This window comes from Budorcas taxicolor, chromosome 2 (assembly GCF_023091745.1).
Source record: "Budorcas taxicolor isolate Tak-1 chromosome 2, Takin1.1, whole genome shotgun sequence".
Lineage (NCBI taxonomy): Eukaryota > Metazoa > Chordata > Mammalia > Artiodactyla > Bovidae > Budorcas > Budorcas taxicolor.
In genome coordinates, this window is record NC_068911.1 from 145,659,028 (window position 1) to 145,674,462 (window position 15,435).

A 15,435-nucleotide genomic window follows, 5' to 3' on the forward strand; every position below is an offset into this window, starting at 1 on the left:
TAGTAGATTTTCCATTCTGATATCAAATATCTAAAAGCCCTTTGCCACCTGGAAAATCTAAAAGTAAATTATCTTAATTCTCATTCTCACATATCTTGCTCACACTTAATACCAAGATGAACACATTAAATAACACATGTACTTAACATCTGATTAATATATAATATTTGAACAATAGTACTAGAAAGTATCTCTCCCATTTTAAATAGTTTCTCAGCTAAAATATTTTTAAATTATAATGTAATTTTTATTCAAAGTATCTCATTGCATTCATCCAGTCATAAGTTAAAGAGATACATCATGCTGTTGATAAATGAGAAAAATAATAAATTTAGAAATAATTATATCATAAGGTCTGGAAAAGGCAATGGCAACCTGAAGAAGGCAATGGCAACCCACTCCAGTATTCTTGCCTGGAGAATCCCATGGACAGCAGAGCCTGGCAAGCTCCAGTCCATGGGTTCGCAAAGAGTCGGACACAACTGAGCGACTAACACATGCACACGTATCATAAGGAGGGCCAAATTAGCCTGTACAGATTCAGAAACACTTAGGGTTCTCTCAGATACATACAGAAAGGTCATCACAAAACACCTGGATTGTTCATAAAAGACAAACAAAATAATGGCCCTCTGAATATTCCTTATAATCCCTTGCCCTTGAAAACTTTAAGGCTCAGCAAGACAAAAAAAAAAGAAAGAATCACTTCTTACTTGGGTGAAATTCACTACATGTATGTCAAGAGATGATAATTATAAGGTCTCATGACTTTAAGGTTGTAGCTTTTGAAAGAGGGGAATCTCTGATACCAGGTATACTGCATGCTTTATTGCTAAGTATATATAGATTACAAACATTTTTCCAGTCCCAATAAAATCTCAAAATTCTAAGTGTAGAATTGTCTCTATATAATTCTCTCACTATAGGAAGAAGAGATTTAGTCATCTGTAGTGAGAACCTGACTCAAACTTATTAGGTAGCACAAGTGAATTGTGATTCAAGTTCAAATAGTACAAGAACTATATTCCTACTTTCATGTGCCAGAGGTTTCAGTGATAATTTAGATACTTTGATACTTTATGTACACATATATATATACATATATGTATCTTCCTCAGGAATATATAGGGGAGAAAAAAGAATTAAACATACATCACCCTTATGTATTTCTATATGCCCGAGAGAGATAATATAAAAATCTTAGACCTTTCATGACAACATTTTTGAGAATTTTCAAAAATAACTAGAACCTGGTAGAGCATACAGCTCGAATTAGAAGTCAAGTCTTGAAATTTATCTATTTACTTGGACAATTCACTAACTTTTCAGTGTCTGTTTTTAAATCTCTAAAATGAAGGGGGTTGAAATATCTCTCAAAAACTATGATTAAATAAAATGAAAAGTATCAGGGGTATAATCCTAAATTAGGCGGACGGTAACATAAAGACAACTGGGACACCAAATTGAATTGTCAGAAGAGTGAAATGCATATAAATTGAGGGGAAAATGATTGAAATTGCTAAATAAAAACCCACAAGACATCCTTTTCAGTGTCTAACTCACTCAATATTCCCCAAAGTATTCATAACGAATGTTATGTCTGATGTGAACCAGAACACTGCTAGCTGCTGAGAAATGAGATAATGAAAACTATATAAGATATCTTGGAGAAGGAAATGGCAATCCACTCCAGTATTTCATTGTAGAGTAGGGTATTTGTTTAAACTGAACAGAAGTCTGGCACAACTTTACCCATTTCTTTTACATTTTACCCATGTTTGCACAGCATAAAATAATTGTCCTTATATTAGGTTGATATACTACTTGTACAAGCCCCAGTGTCCTGTGATCTGTATCTGGTCTCCACAAGCAGATTCTGATACATGAAAAGACATAGAGATCACCTTCTGAAGCACCCTGAGTGTGGCCCACAATTTCAGAGAGCTGAGCTACACACTGAGCTACTGAACTGATGTGACCTGAGATCTGATCCCACTTCAGTAGCCAACAGGCTACAGTGGTAGTGTTACTTTACCAAAATAAACCCCTCCTCGATACGAAAATGTGCCAAGAGTGCTTCCAGGTGCCAACTTCTACACTTCTGGAATAGGATTCCACTAACAGAGTTAATAAAGCTTTGAACTGTTTTTCTTTAGGAGGCATGTGTATTAGGATTCTACTCATCCTGAAATCTAGCCTCAAAGTAGATATGAAAACATACCATTTTTAAATTATACTTATATGCAATAACTGCTTATTGTAGAAAATTCAGAAATCTAAAAAAGGATAAACCAAATATCATAATTCCAACACTAAAAGATAATTACTGTTAACATTCGATATATATTCTCCTTATCTTTTAAAAAGTATACATACTTTTTAAGTATACAAACCCATATAAGTGGGTTTGTATTTACAAATTTGAGACCCTACTAAACAAACTTGTGCAGCCTTTTACATTTAGGCTGTATCTTATCCGCTCCAGTGGATATCCTGTTTTTTTAAACAATCAATCATTATTTAAAATATTTCAAAGAATTTAAATGGAACAGCTAATTCTTCACATCAAATATTCTATTCAAAGAAATTATTTTAAAAGTGATTTTAACAATTGAGTCTACCAAACTTTCAGTAAATGAAGAATTCAATTAGACACAAGCTTAAAATTGTAATTGTAATCAACTCCCCTTTTTTCATTCAAATAAAATGAATTCATCATTCAAATAAAATGAATTGAATAATTATAAATATTAAATTATAGGTAGGGGTAAACTGTACACACTGCCTAAATAAAATTCATCTTGGAATTTTAGGGTTGCATATCACGATTAATATCACCACAAAACTACTAAGTGCTTATATTCAGCATCTACTATGCTAAGTTTTTTTCAGAAGCATTCACTCTAATCTTGACCACAACCCTATGAGACAAGTACATATTGGTATCTTTTTTACACATTAAGAAACCAACTTTCCAAAAGGTTAAATAATTCTCACAGCTAATAAATGAATCATACCAAAACATAAGATGTAGCTCTTGAATCCCATATTGAACAGATGTTCAATTTTCTCATTTATATTTATATCCTGTATATTCATATTTATTAACTGTATTTTAATGTTAATGAAAACAAGCTCTTAACATCAGCACTATTACCATCATGTTACAGCATGCCAATATTATACTTCAAGGAGATAAGCATAAGCAAGACAAAATATATTCAGAGAGCTATAATAATATTGCAGTTTTCAGAGTTATATTATATGTTATATAATTATATAATATCATATAATTACATTATATAATAATGTCCAGGAATGTTTAAGATTAATTCCAGTCCTAATTTTTATTTAACCGTTTTTTTTAAACTACCACTTACACATATTTTTGGATAAAGGTTGCTTGATGGTGTTAAAGTGTAGACACCAAGACAAATGCAATTAAAATTATTAAATGTGTATGGTAGAGAAAACTACCAACAAATGATCTGAATGTGCAGAATTTACATCTAAGTTGTGGAGGGAAAGAAAATGAATGAACTATGCTAGTCTCTTACAGTCCCACTTGCATGGAACCATGAGGATGACATTTTTAGTACCACTTGTGAGGAAAATTACTGAATAACTTTTTTTTTTCATTGTTTACCTTTATTTTGTTGACTAGATATATGTATTTGTAGTGTTCAAAAAAAAAAGCTTTAAGGTATACAGTGAAAAGTCTTGCTTTAACAAAGTATATAGTGTAGAGTCTTACTTTGAATCCACTCTTTTATCTGCTTGGCTCTCAACCCTCTACTCTCTACCAAAATACCCAGAAAACATGTTTATTTATTTATTTATCGGTTTCTTATAAAACTTTTCCTGTATTTTTTAATATAATGATCAAATGTATAATTATATTTTAATATATTTTAAAAATATATATTCTGTACTTTTTAACAGTAATATATTATGGAAATCTTTCCATAGTCATAAGATTCACCATTTTACATACACCCTTGTTAAAGTACCTAATTTATTTAACCAATACTCTACTGATGGACATGATTTTCAAACGTTTTTGCATTTTTACTATAGAACAACTGCTGCAATGACTACATTTGTACATTTAACATTTTATAAACATATCATAAACTTGTAGAAATAGGAATATCAAATCAAACCTTATGCATATTGTTTAAAGTCATATTCATACCAACTTACACTCTCATCAACAATGTATAAGAGTTCTTATTACCTGGTAGTCTTTCCAATATAGTATGTTATTACACATTTGGTTTTTTGCTAATGTACTGTATTAAAATGCTATCAAGCATAGTTTTAGATTTTTCTGTTTTGAAACTCTTTATAAGAGTCACTGGTATTTTCCTTTGAGCTATGTAATAGCATAATATGATCAGATATTCATTAGGTGTTCTTTGTCAATTATTAGATTTTGTTACATAAAGGGGAGGCCAGATCTTTAGCCATAATGAGTTGCAACTTTTACCTTCAACTTATTATTGATGGTTTTGCTAATTGTTTTGCCATGTGGAAATTTAAAATTTTATAAATTCAAATAAATTATCATTTTAAAATCAACTTTCATATTTTGAATTTTATTAAAAAGGCCTTTTCCATACTAACCATAAGAAATTTATATCTTCTTATACTACCTTTATAGTTTCATCTTTCTCATTTAAAACCTTGTTCCAATTCAAAGCTTATCCTGATGTTGAGTATGAGATACGGATGCTGTTATAGGTTCAGTATGTGATATGGACTGTATGATATACCTGTCAAAGAATACAGTGGTTCTTCTCATTTTTAAGTACTCTTTTCATGTTCCTTAGTTAGAAATATTACATAATTAAATAAAACATCTGTTAATTTTGAACTTTCCCATTACAAAGTTGTTGCTTGTGATCATTTTTCAACTGATTCTCTGAGGTTTGTGAGCATAAAATCTTATCATCTGTAAATAATGATTGTTTTATCTCTTCCTTTCACATTTTTGTATCCTTTTATCTAACTGCATTGACAGTTTCCTCTCGTACAGCATTAAATATTGGTAGAGAGAGTGAACTGGATTTTGTCTTGCTTCCAATTCTGTGAAGCATGCTTCATACATTCCTATCAATCATAATGACTTTTGAGCTGATATAAATATATTTTATAACACTGAAGAAGTCTCCTTTCAATCCTATTTTATTGGATATGAAGAATGGTTGTTAATTGTTCATTGTTTTCATATGTCTTTTCAGTGTCTATAGAGATAGGCTCTTGTGACTTTTCTCCTTAGTTTAATATGATAAACAGCAGATTACCTACTACTGAACTATCCTTGTATTGCTGAAATAAAACCCAGTTGTTGGCAATGTAGTACTACTTTAATGGAACCTAGACTGTTGGTTGACTTATTTTTTAAGAATTGCCACTTATTTAGGTCCATTTTAATTGACAGTATTAACGTGTAAGAGACCAAGTCTTAAAGTGATAAGAAATTTCCAACCAGAAAGATTTGGGTAAGAGAACTTGAATTTAGATTTGGGATTAGATAGAACTTAATGGGCTTCCCTGGTGGCTCAGAGGTTAAAGCGTCTGCCTCCAATGCAGGAGACCCGGGTTCGATCCCTGGGTCGGGAAGATCCCCTGGAGAAGGAAATGGCAATCCACTCCAGTATTCTTGCCTGGAGAATCCCATGGACGGAGAAGTCCATGGGGTCGCAAAGAGTCGGACACGACTGAGCGACTTCACCACCTTAATTAATTATATTGGATTGTTGCAGGTCCATCGGTTAGGAACTATGGAACTAACATTTTCAGTTCTACTCCTCAGGAAAATTACATGCTCAGCAAAAGCCTTTTAGCCTAATACTTTGTAGGGAATTTTTAAAATGTAACAAAACATTAATTCAACTTAATAAAGATATACTGAACACCTACTTTTTTCAAGGCATTGACTGCTCTATGGTACAGTTCAGTGGCTTAAAATTTTTGACCTAGATGCACAAAAAGAAATACATTTCTGAGTGTATATGTATATATAACATATATATATGTATGTAAATATATCTGTATATTACATGTTTAAATATATGCATATGGTTATGAAAAGTGGTTTCACAGAATATTTATATTTACTACATGGAATGTACATTTACTACACACAAATACATGTATTCTTTTCCTTTTTATTCCATATCACTTTTACTTAACTTCTAGTTAAAAACACTATATTGATTTTGCAATCCACTAATAAAATACAAGCTGTAGTTTTGGAAATATTGTCATACTAGTTAAGAACATAGACTCTGGAGCAAGATAATCTAGGTTTGAAACACAGTTCTACTTCTTAATGGCTTTTAATTGTAGTTCCATGTCTCATCTTTGAGATGTGGGCAACAGTGTCTACCTATGAAGATTAAATAAGTTATCTTACAGTTAACAAAAGAAAAATAGCATCCATAAAACATAGAAACTGAGGGGAAAAACATTAAAAATATAGATTTCCTAAGATCTATCAGAAATAATGATGAGCATGTCAATATGATCTAAACATCTCATCTGGACTGTGCCTTCCCTCCCAAAGCCTTAGAAGTAATAAATATTTGTTGAATTAAATAAGCATTAAGATTTCTCTTTTATCCTCCCTTTTATATACAGATGCACATAAGTCCTTTTAAGGACTTTATAAGCCAGTAACCATGCTAAATAGTTATAATTTAACAGTACACTATAAAGAGCTTCCTTAGTGGCTCAAGTGGTAAAGAATCTGCCTGCAATGCAGGGGACACAGGTCAGTCCCTGGGTGGGGAAGAGTCCCTGGAAGAGGAAATGGCAACCCACTTCAGTATTCTTGCCTGGAGAATCCCATGGACAGAGGAGCTTGGGAGGCTACAGTCCATGGGGTCCCAAAGAGTTGGACACAACTGAGCAATTAAGCATAAGCACAGTATACTATAAAGAAGTTACCTACACTGTAACTCAAATAGTAGATGTAGCCGTTTCCTCCAGATTTTCAAATCTGTAAACTTGATGATCAAGAAACACTTCTATGCTGTTTCTTAAAAACACTTAAAGGACATTCTAGCTTACTGTCTGAACCCTAACTCCTTAATATTCTGGTTGAGACCCTCGATGTAACTACAGGTATCCATAAGGAACTCAGTGATCCAGTTCCTGAAATCACAGGTTAAATGTCTTTTACCCAGAACTCCTACTGGAGAAGCTTGTGGCACTAAAAGAGATGGTAGGAACACGTATCCTTCCTTCTCTAGATTTATATGTTAATTCTTAGGGGATTCAAAATGAAGTGGAGATAGCACAGAGCATATATCTGAATAAAAGTGTGTGGGTATCCAGTGGTCATTCTCACAATAATAGGAAAATATGAATTCTTTTATTTTATCAACCAAGACTAACAGTGCACACCCATGCTGGCTCTGGGCATGTCTGTAACAAAGGAAAATCCAAAACATATACAGTGGTGCAACTCTCAGTCTGAATTGCAAGACAAAAGGACCCTTAAGTTTCACAGTGTGTACATGTCTGCTCAGTCCTGTATGACTCTGTGATGCCAGGGACTACAGCTCACCAGGCTCTTCTCTCCGTGGAATTTTCCAGGCAAGAATACAGGAGTGGGTTGCCATTTCCTACCATCCAGGGATCAAACCCATGTCTCTTGCATCTCCTGCACTGGCAGGCAGATTCTTTACCACTGCACCACCCGGGAAGCTCAGTTTTTACAGTTCAGTTCAGTTCAGTTCAGTCACTCAGTCATGTCAGACTCTTTGTGACCCCATGGACTGTGGCACACCATGCTTCCCTGTCCATCACCAACTCCCGGAGTTTATTCATTCATGTCCATTGAGTGGGTGATGCCATCCAACCATCTCATCCTCTGCCATCCCCTTCTCCTCCCACCTTCAATCTTTCCCAGCATCATGGTCTTTTCCAATGAGTCATCTCTTCGCATGAGGTGGCCAAAGTATTGGAGTTTCAGCTTCAGCATCAGTCCTTCCAATGAATATTCAGGACTAATTTCCTTTAGGATGGACTGGTTGGATCTCCTTGCAGTCCAAGGAACTCTCAAGAGTCTTCTCCAACACCACATCAATCACAAAAGCATCAATTCTTCAGTGCTCAGCTTTCTTTATAGTCCAACTCTCACATCCATACATGGCTATTGGAAAAACCATAGCTCTGACTAGATGGACCTTTGTTGGCAAAGTAATGTCTCTGCTTTTGAATATGCTATCTAGGTTGGTCACAATTTTTCTTCCAAGGAGCAAGTGTCTTTTAATTTCATGGCTGCAGTGACTATCTGCAGTGATTTTGAAGCCCCCCAAAATAAAGTCTCTCTCTGTTTCCATTGTTTCCCCATCTATTTGCAATGAAGTGATGGGACCAGATGCCATGATCTTAGTTTTCTGAAGGTTGAGTTTTAAGCCAATTTTTTCACTCTCCTCTTTCAGTTTCATCAAGAGGCTCTTTACAGTATTTTTACAGTATTTAGGTGCAAAAGCAACTTAAATCCAGTCTGGAGGATAATATTACCGTATTTCCTCCTTAACTCCCAGCATTTCAGGGTCACTTGAAAGTGAACTTTGAAGCCGATGAAGAACATGTATTTATTAGTCATGGGTTCACTTCTCCATCAACTTGCTGGAGTTTGACCACTGTACACAACAAATGATACTAATAATTATGCTACCTCTGATAAATATGTTACACTGACATCAAGTACAATCTCAAGAAACCATTTAACTATACAAGTGTGTGTTTCTCCACAGAACAAAGAGAAACTCATGTTTAAAAGTTAACATTTGAAGTAAAAAGTTTTGTTTTTCCTATTCTCTCTCTTTTATTGTCGAACTGTACCTGTTGATATTTGGAACATTTTTTTCCTAACTGAGTGGAAGGGGTGAAGGAAGGTATTTGTTTTAGACGTTCCTAAATCTGACTGGGATTATGTTCTTAAAATGTTCATGTATTCAGCAAGGAAGGACAATGGGCTCCCAAATTTGAAAGAAATAAAAGTAAATGGGTATATTCATATTATCACAAGAATAGTGAGTGCGAGCAGGCTGGCAGAATCCTGTGACCCACTGAAGCTCTAGCACTGCCCTCTTCGTAATAAGCCTCTAACAGTCCTGCCTGATACTTCTGATGGGGTCTTGCACTCTGTCCTTCCACGTCTTCTTGAATTCCTTCAACATCAATGCCCAATCCAAAACTCAGGTTCAAATAACAGCTGAGTGGAATTTTTCAACACTTTTTTCAGTGCTTCTATTTGCTAATGATGACAATGGGATTTCTTGGGGGAAAAAAGGTATCTTCTTCAGAGAAATCTAAAATTTAATCTGCATCTAAAATAAGGGGGTGTATGTACGTGTTTGTGTTATGGGAAAAGAGTTGTTTTTATTGTTGTGGTTGTTGTTTTACTTTGATGAGAACTCTGATCATTTTGATAGATTCTAATGGTAAACTGAAACAGAAAAATTAAAATAGTATTTTTATTAAATACAATGTTAAGTAAGAAAGAGCTCTTTTTTTGCTTATTAATACTCTAGCCTTCCATGTTTTACCCTTTGAATCAGTCTTGGATGGGCTTGAGAGATGTAATTATTAGTGATCAGACTGACTATGTGATGTACAATATCATATGAACCAAATGTATGAACCGTCATGAAACAGAGTATTTGAAAAAGAATATGAAAATCAAGCTCTGAGATTCTTAAAAAATCTCCAGAAAGGTGTAAAGATCTGATCCTCCACAATGTCTGGTTTAATATGATTTTGATCAACATATAAACCTCTGAAGTAACAAAAGCATAAGCCCTCCTGGGAAAAGCTTTGTAGAATTAAAGGAAATACATATTAACTCTTAAAACTTGCAATACAGTAGATTCAACTGAGCACCAAGAAGGCAAAAATAACAGCTTTGGTGGGACATGGTAGCTATGAAAAAGCTGGAGGATAAATATATACAATTACATATATTATTATAAATCACATTTCATGTTGCTACATAGTTCTTCAAGTAATTTCATTCATTCAGTATTCACTAAGTTTACTGAACTTTCAGTTTATGCAAGGCTCTGGCCTAAGAAAATAAACTTAAACATTTGTGTGTCTTACAGATGAACTAGTCTTAATCTGAGGCAGGAGGAAGGGAAACAAACTGGAGAGGAAACTCAGACATTAGCCCCCTGGCAAATAAATCCCATTAGTTGGATGAAATTCTATAGGCTTAAAATAGTGGAGGAATTAAAGCTCAGATGGAAATTTTCCTTTTATTTCTTCACCACCTTAGGAACATGTCTGTTTTCAGAGTGAGTTCTCTCAAAATGATAGGAGACTAATTGGTGCAGGTTCCTGAGATAATGGAAGCTCGCCTGGCTAACTAGGCATCCTGCCCATCAACTCTGGATCCACATATCTTCTGAATTACAATCAGAGACTGGGGTTCACACCCTGAAACTAATCCATCACTCTCATCTCCTGCCTTACAAATAAATTAAAGGGATAGTTGAAGGGACTGAATAACTTAAACCATGTGGATCTCAACAAATATGTCTCTTTTACTATCATGGAATAATCATATTGGCATTAGAGCAAGTTTTACTATCAAAACCAAAGATAACAGAAATGTTACCTGCCAAAGTCAGAAAACCCAGAAAGTCTAATTATCCACATGGCATAACATTAATAAATACTTAGGTCTTATTTAAATTTATAACATCTCAGAAATGAATAGCTATCTCAGAATCACATTGCTTGGGTGTATGATGGAAAAAAATAGCTGTGTTGCATCAGAACTTTCTTACTTTATACACAAAAAATCAGGGTGAAACTCTTAGATACAATAATGTACTACCTGAACCTCTTTTAATAAGAATAATAGATGATACTTCATTGACTTTCTGGTGAATAACACTTAATTTAGGAGAAACAAAATCATATTATCAACATCTTAAGAGGTAAACTCTGCAATGGTTACAGAGCACAAAAATGACCTACCAATAGGTTCATTACCACAGAATGAAATACTCAGTAGTTGTTAAAAATCATGAGATAAACATATACACAAACACACACATATATATACATATACATACATATATATGTGTATATATATTTAATATGTGAACAAGGAAACTGTTTAAAATGTATACTATTAAGGAAAAAACAATTAAACAATAAGCAACCTTTAAATATATGATCCCAGCTACTCCTGTGTTTATTAAGGCATAGAAAATAACCTGGATAGCAACATACTTATGTTGTTAAATAAATTACACTCAAAGCATTTAGAATGGTATCTGATACACAGTAAATGACATATAAGAATTTCTGTTATTATTACTTTGCACAGCAATTGGTTCTGATTGTGAGATGAGTGCTGTACCCCTTTTTTTTTAACCTAGGCATATTTTCCTTTTCTCCTTAATTAAACTACATTCTTTCTATAAAAAGCATTTACAATAAAATGCATTTCCCCCACTTTGGCCATGCCACACATCATGAGGGAATCTTAGTTTTTCAACCAGGGATCAAGCTCACTCCCCCTGTAACTAACAGAATCCTAACTACTGGACCACAAGCAAGTCCAGAAAATGCATATCATTCAAATATATTAAATCATGATTTTTTACATCTAATAATCACAATCCAGGAAGACTAACTGATATAATAAATCCTTCACAGAGCTGATATACCTCATAATTTTCACTCAATGACACTTTAAGTTCAATAGGAAAAAAGCTCAGAATTAAAGGTATATAGCAAAGAGAAGAAACAAACATTAGTTTTAGACATCTGCGTATTCTATGCTGCACTATGAAAGACATTAATTTCCAATGTTCCTGACCTCAGTCAAGGAGTTCACTTGTAAATGAGCCATCATCATTCAACATTGCATCCCCAACACAGAAAGCCACAGGAGCCACTGCCAGTCATCCAACAGTTATGTAATAATAGCATTTCACATTCACAAGATCCCTTACTATGTGCCCCAAACCCTGCTAACAGCTTCATGCTTCAATTGATGTAACCCTCCCAACAGCCTTACAAGAGAAGTAATCTTCACAATCTTTAGAGCGGAGGACGAGGAGGCACAGAGAGGTTAAGTAACTTATACAAGATTGCACAGCGCATACGTAGAGCCAGGATTTCAACCCAGGAAGAAGCTAGTCAGCTCTGTGCAAAATGTTAGGCATATCAACACTGTTGCCCTGCTAAGGGCAATCCTCTTCCAGCTCTCAACCAGAGCCCCTACCTCAAGCACCACAGTCACCATAACTGCATTTAGCACTACTACCACCAGAACTCCTGACTATACAGGAAGAAATACATTCAAGTTCTGATTTCTGATTTGAAATGTTATTTCCTCAGAAATGGCTAGTCTGCATAATTCTATTGATCAGATAAATGTCACATTAACTAAGCTTTATCAGTGGTTATTCTGGAAATTTAATAACATTTTACCATGGTTTCAAAAGAAAAGTACATTCCTTTATCCCAACATTTTACTTTTAAATTATCAAACAAGAAAAAATTGAGCTTTACAACATGTATTGATTCATGTAACTACCACCATAATCAGGATATGGAACAAAAATACATTTTTAATAAAAAAGAAAGAGTGATTTATAAACAGACTTAAAGACAATCCCCCCCGTTATATGAAGGACTTCCTGTTCTTTGTGTTCCAACTAACCGACTAGGTTATCCCTCTTTCCCAGGAGAAATGCATTGGATACCAAAATGGAAAAATTTGGTATATTTTTGGAAAACATATTTTTACACCTGAGGCAATCTCATCTTTTTATGTTTGTGTGTTAGTCACTCAGTTGTGTCCAACTCTTTGTGACCCCATGGACTATAGCCTGCCAGGCTCCTCTGTCCATGAAACTCTCCAGAATTTCAAGAATACTGGAGTGGGTAGCCATTCCCTTCTCCAGGGGATCTTCCCAACCCAGGGATCAAACCCCAGTCTCTTGCATTTGCAGGCAGATTCTTTACCATCTGAGCCACCACAGAAGCCCCAATTTCATCTTTATGGATATTTAAAAGCTGTCATTTTAATGGAAGCTTTACCAAAACAGATGCAATTCTTTTCCATAGCAGTGTTTTGACAAGTGTGGAAATTTTTTAATTAAGCACACATTTCCACACCACACATGACAGGGCACTGCTTATCCACAGAGAAGGGCTGGGTAAAGGTCTACTGCTGTAAGATTATCAATCTTATTTCTACAATATCTAAAGACATTTGTAAATGTGTCTGATATTTATAAAACTATACCCACAAGTTCGTTATATTGAAACAAAGCAACCAAAAGTAAACAATACCCACTCCAACAAACTGACAAAGGTAGTTTCAAATCTTGTTGTGAGCTCAAACTCTTGTAAGGCTTTACAGATACCACCTGAGACTTCTCCTATCCCAAAAATTCATTTGGCACAGGATCAAAGCATGGCCAGGGGTTTCCCAGGTAGCTCAGTGGTAAAGGATGTGCCTGCCAATGCGGGAGAGGCAGGTGACGTGGGTTCAATCCCTGGGTTAGGAAGATCCCCTGCAGAAGGAAATGGCAACCCAAGTCAATGCCTGGGAAATCCCATGGAAAGAGGAGCCTGTCGGACTACACTCCATGGGGTCACAAAGAGGTGGACATGACTGAACATGTGTACACACTCACACAAAGAATAGCCAAGAAGTTACTTCCAGATCCTAATACTTTTTTATTTTTTTAACCATGAAGTTCATCTTTATTGCTGATATTCTGTGCTCATGGTGGAGGAGGGGGGCGGAATCTCAACACAGGTCAAATACCACTTTGGGGCTGGAAAAAGTTACTTTAATGTTATGAATTCTATAGAAAATAAAAGGAAAATATTCATGGGCCGCAAACTTTTCCTGCATATCTTCTAGTATGACTGGATGCCTGAAATTCCCATGACTGAAAATGTATTATAACAACTGAAGACTGCATTTCTAGAAAAGCCTCTATCTAAAGCATACATGCTGCTATAAGACAACTGTAATACATTAAACTACGTGACTCTAAAAACTTAGCTTGAATGAGTTTACCGAATTGTTCCATGACAGGAGAGAAAACTGAGAAAAGGATTCCTGCTGCCATAGACAGGTTTTGATTTGGATAGAGTGGGATAGTGGAGCCAAGTATTAGTATCACACAACCCTGAAAGGGAGGCAGGATGGAGTAGGTAGTGAAGCAACAAGAAAGTACCACAAGGGAAGTGGGTTTCTAAAAGGAGTGCTAAGAAAGAAGAAAGAATAGCAAAAGGCCCAGAGACAATTCAAAGGCTTCACTAAAGCTAGCCTTATCTATATAACCTTGATTGGGGCACCAGTGGCATGCCCCTTCCTGCTATGTTCTAAGTACTCTTCCCACCACAACCTCTTTCTTTTTTTAATGAAATAGGTCAGCTTGACAAAGGGCAAATGCCTGAGCTGAAACAAATTTCCCTAGGGTTAGCCAGAGGAAGTTTCATTAGAAGTCTAAAACCATGAGCCAGCACAAACAGGACAGATGCAAGTGTGGGAGAGAAGAAATATGAGAAGGATGAAGAATAAAGGGTGTACCACTGTTATTATTCTATTACGGATGACACATAGCAGGAAGTCCATAGGAATTTTGCTTATTAATACTCTAGCCTACTGTGAGGCCCAACTACAGACGTATACCCATACTATGCTCAGTCATTCAGTCATGCCCGATTCTTTGCCACCCTATGGACTGTATGTAGCCCACCAGGCTCCTCTGTCCGTGGGAGTCTCTGGGCAAGGATACTGGAGTGGGTTGCCATTTCCTTCTCCAGGAGAGCTTACAGACCCAGGGATTAAACCCATGTCTCTTAGGCTTTCTGCATTTGCAGACGGTTCTTTACCACTAGAGCCACCTGAGAAGTCCTTCATATCCATACTACATACTTCATATTCATACTTGTAGTGCCAAACTACAAGAATAAGCAGGAAGCAAGGCCTAAAGAGGCTTGAGTGCTAAGGGCAAAATTACCCCCACAGATCTAGGTTCAGATGTCACCGTCCTTTATAGATTCCTACTGCATCCTGTTCACATCAGGACAGGTGAAATAAGACCAAAACTGGCCTTTCCTACCTGATCTTCACCCCCAACCAAAGGGGACTCCCTCTGTCTTTCCCCAAATGCAATTCCCCTACCATCTACTTTATGAAAGCCCATCCATTCTCCCTTAGTCTTTTGATCATAAAACATTGGAGAGGGATGCACCTATTCTATACCTGGTGCAGTTGCACAATCACAGGTTCAGAGGAGATGAACAAGACATAGTCTGTGCAATCAGTTCAGTTCAGTTGCTCATTCGTGTCCGACTCTTTGCGACCCCATGAATCGCAGCACGCCAGGCCTCCCTGTCCATCACCAACTCCCGGAGTTCACTCAAACT

At 35.7% G+C, this 15,435-nt stretch overlaps 1 protein-coding gene and 1 non-coding gene across 2 annotated transcripts in view; one reads left to right on the plus strand and one right to left on the minus strand.

Annotated features, from left to right (window-relative positions):
• The window catches only part of IKZF2 (IKAROS family zinc finger 2), a 167,130-nt gene that overhangs the window by 123,077 nt on the left and 28,618 nt on the right, over positions 1-15,435 (minus strand). The window lies entirely within an intron of this gene.
• Positions 5,554-5,625, plus strand: TRNAW-CCA (transfer RNA tryptophan (anticodon CCA)). Its single transcript has one exon. It is a non-coding gene; the product is annotated as a tRNA-Trp (tRNA).